We start from the raw sequence: 4,019 nt of genomic DNA, 5'->3' as shown, positions 1-4,019 counted from the left end.
TGTGTGCACACCCGGAGCGGGGAGAACCCCCGAGACACGGCCCGGGGCACGCTCGGCACCTCGGCAGCCGCCGCGCTGAGCGCTCTTTGTCTCCTCGGAGCTCCGTGGTGCCGCAGGAAGCGCTGGGGTGGGAGTCCAGGGGAGGGGGCTGCTCCGGCCTGGAAGTGCAGCAGCTTCTCCGGCAACAAAAGAAAGAGTTTCTGGTTTTCTCTGGCCATTTCTCACTGCTGTTCTTTGGCTGGACCTCGCGGTAGGAGTCACAGAATCAGAGAATTGATGAGGTTGGAAAAGACCTCTAAAATCATGGAGTCCAGCCTATGAGGGAACACCACCATGCCAGTCAGAGCATGGCACTAGTGCTGCACCCAATCTCAAACACCTCCAGGGACCGTGACTCCACCGCCTCCCTGAGCAGACCATTCCAAAGGGACGTGTAAGGGACATACCCGTGGAAAACAGACACTGAGGGCATTCTGTGCACCCTCACAGAAATAAAATTTTGCAAATGCTTTTAATTGCAAAATCATCTTGAAATGCTGTTTTAGTAGCAGCTCTTCCCTACAACTTAAATTGCATGTTTTCACTGAAAAATCAAGGTCCTTATTGGCTAGATGAGTTTTATGCAACTAATAAACTACATTTTCTAGGGAAATGGCAAGAGAGAACATTTTTGGGGCATGAGGGAAAGTCTAGCTTGGCCTCCAAAAAGGAATCCAAGTAAAAGAGTTCAGTTTTGTAATCCATATAATCCTTTTGGATAAGAAGTGACAGGGCACACAACCCCTTGCACTGCACCCAGATCTCAAACTTATGGCAGCAGCACTTGTCAAAGTGTTATTATTGGGGCTTAGTTCAATTACAGCATCCCGGAGTCCAATTTTCTCTTCTACTTTCAGATACAGTCCCGGGCCCATCAAAGTCACTGTCAGATTCCTTTTTGGTGATGGAAGGACTTCATTAATTTCCTGCTTAGTCTCAGTCCAAAGGTTAATTACTTTGGAAAGTCAGAAGGAAAATTACTTGGCACCCATAAGTTATCTTAAGCTGCAAACACTGATTCAGCTCCATCGGTTGCTGTCATCACTCTCCTTTTTCTTTTCTAGGCAAAACTTGTTTTTTCCCCCTATCTTCTCCGTAGTCCGTATCTTCTCAGTTTCTATTTGAGCCATTCCCAGTGCTCTTGCTGAGGCCTTGGGGGTGCTGATTCATGGCAGAATTACTTGGTTTTGACACTCCTTACACTCCTTGCCTGCACATCTGCGTATCATACTCAGTTTGCAGAGGTGTGCTGTCGACACCTGTTCATTTAGATTCCTGCTGTGCCTCCCTCACCCTTCTCCCGGCTCATGCCTCTTACTTCCAGTGAGGTGCACTGAGCTCCCTTCATACTGCTCCTCCAATTTGTCCACAAAATTCTCATCATCTGAAGTGCTCGCAATCCTTCTCAGCTGGTATTTTTGGACCATGCAATCTCCACCACAATATCCCAGCAGGACAATTCCACACTGTGTAGTCACAGAGGTGAAACACCACGCTCTGCTTTCACAGAGCTCCTGCAGCTGGGTCCCTGCTGGGCCAGAGGCCACCGAGACAGAACTGTGTTAGTGATACAGGTCATTCCTCCCTGAGCTCTTCCTACCTTGGGGCCTTCTCAGTCCTGGTGTGCCTGGTCTGGTGCAAGAGGTAAGCAGGGCACCCTGCAGTTCCTCCAGGCACAGAGGGGTGAAGGCTGAAACCAACACCAAACCTCAGCTCTGAAAAAGGTTGTAACACCAGCGAGTGGCTCCAAGTGTCACCTTTCAGAGGAGGAAGTGCACATCAGCTCAAAGGATCTGAGACAGGAGATCCAAAACTCTGTGCAAGAATAGCCTTTACCTCAGGGACAGGCTGGATCCATGAATAAACAAGCACAGCAGAGGGACCAGCCTGCCTGGCTCTCCAGCAGAAAATGTCCTGCTATGTGTTCTCCCAAAGAGCCACATTTCAGGTAAATAAGTGTGAGGTACAAATGGAATTTGGCTTTAGCAGCTGGTCAGTCACTGCCCTGGGGAGCACAGAACAGCTGCACTAAGAGAGTGCTCACACTGAGCTACTGCCTCACCGAGAGTAGATCCAAAAGACAGGAAATCACGGGATTTGCTTTGGAAAAGGAGACAGCTCATGGCCGAGGTGGAGCCCCCTGGTTAGGGGAGTGGTTCTTTACAAGGACTGTGAGACCCGAGCCCTTCCCTGGCTACACTACGGGCTTCACCTCTCGAAGAAGCCTCTCTGCAGGCAGCTGGGGCTGCAAGGACAATTCGTTCCTGTCTTTTGCAACTGCTTCACTACAGAGAGGGGATTTCGGTCTTCAAAACGCTTCTCTTGCACTAAGTTAGTACTGAACATCAATAGCAGTTAAGAGAAGTGGAACAAGCTCTTTGTCAAAGATGTAAGTTGCCAAACAGGGAGGACTGGCTCTGCTCCCCGTGCGAGCAGCAATGTCAAAAGAAGCTGTTCCCAGCAGATGGCACAAGAGCTCGAGCTGCTTCAGTCTCTGCTCTCGGCAGCCCGTACCTGCCCTCAGGTGTGCGGCTTCTGGCACAGGAAAAATGAACCTGAGATTTGTACTAAAATATTGTATTGCGGTTGATAAACCTTTGTTCAGAAATGCCATCCTGAGGAGCTGCTCAATTTTTGTGAGTTTTTTTTGTCATCTGTGTTGAAAGCAGTCGGGCTCAGCTGCTGTGGGTACCAGAAGCAAACAGTTGATGGCACTGCATGATCGCTGTCCCTGCAGTTGATGTCTCCCTGCAGCCTGACTGAATAAAAAAACAGGGTGTTTCACTTCCATGCTGTAGGAAAGACACTCACAAAATGTAATCGTCACCTATTAAGTATATTTTATTTCTTGATTCTTCTGGTATTCATTTTCTCTATCCTCTGCTCTGTGTATGAGAGTGTACAGCCTGGATGTTTCAATTGTTCTAGAGCTGGATCTCACAGATCACTAAATAATGGATTAGGTGATGGATCCCAAATGGAACTGGTGTAGTGGTTTATGGCAACTGTCACAACTGTCCTGCTGGAGCTGCTGGGGCTGACAGCTGGGATGTCCACCAGAAGTCTCATCAATATATTAAGAATTCCATAATTTGTCGGTGCTGGTTGTGGTGCACTTTGAGTTGCACATGATGACCCTAAGAAGGAGACTTGTAAGGAAGCAACAAGGAACACAAAAGAGGAAAACAGTATTGGTTTTCATTAATATTTCTGCAATAGGAAATAAAGAAAGCTCCAAGGGAAAAAATTCTGTATTTCTTGTCTGTCTTGTATTTTCTCTGTGCATAAGCTGCTTGTGACATTACAGACTACTGTGATGAAGTTAAAACTAGAATTAGGTTAGTTAGAACTAAAATTACAACTAAACTGGGCTCAGGGATAAACATCTTACATAGGATAGAACTATTATTGACTTTATTGAAGCAACATTTAAAAGTTTGGTCCCTGCCAACTAAATGCTAGACTAAATAATACTTTGTTTGGGCATCTTTCAGTTCTTCCTTCTGTCCAAGGAATGCAAGTGGTTTAGTGCAGCTTCTCTATTAAATGTGATTTGAACCAAAGTCGAATGTTTTAATTTGAAGGTGTTTAAAGGTCTGAAGGTGACTTTAGAGAGCACAGTTAAGAGCATAACTGCAAAGCAACTTACAAGAAGTAACTGTGGGAGCATGAAAATATAAGCGACCTAAATAGTATAAAATAGTATGATGGGAAATATGGTTGGAACAAATGTCTTGGATGGGATAGGAGTTCAGCTCCAGGAATGCAATTTTGGCAGTAGAGCCCCAAACGGAGAATGCTATTTCTGGGGAAATGCACTGAACTCTGGGTCATGAATTAAACTCAGGTAATTTATGTTCTGCTCATAAAAAGTGGCAGTGCAAAAAAACCCAAGCAGAAATGGAATGGAATATATTGCTGTAAATTTTGTAGCTGCTGAGACCTGGAGGGTTGTCATGTACGTCTGATGCCAGGTAATG

Source organism: Corvus kubaryi, unplaced genomic scaffold (assembly GCF_017639235.1).
Source record: "Corvus kubaryi isolate FWS band 111438036 unplaced genomic scaffold, C.kubaryi_AGA036_p1.0 134, whole genome shotgun sequence".
In the NCBI taxonomy this organism is placed as follows: Eukaryota; Metazoa; Chordata; class Aves; order Passeriformes; family Corvidae; genus Corvus; species Corvus kubaryi.
Note: the sequence above shows the minus strand (reverse complement) of the source record.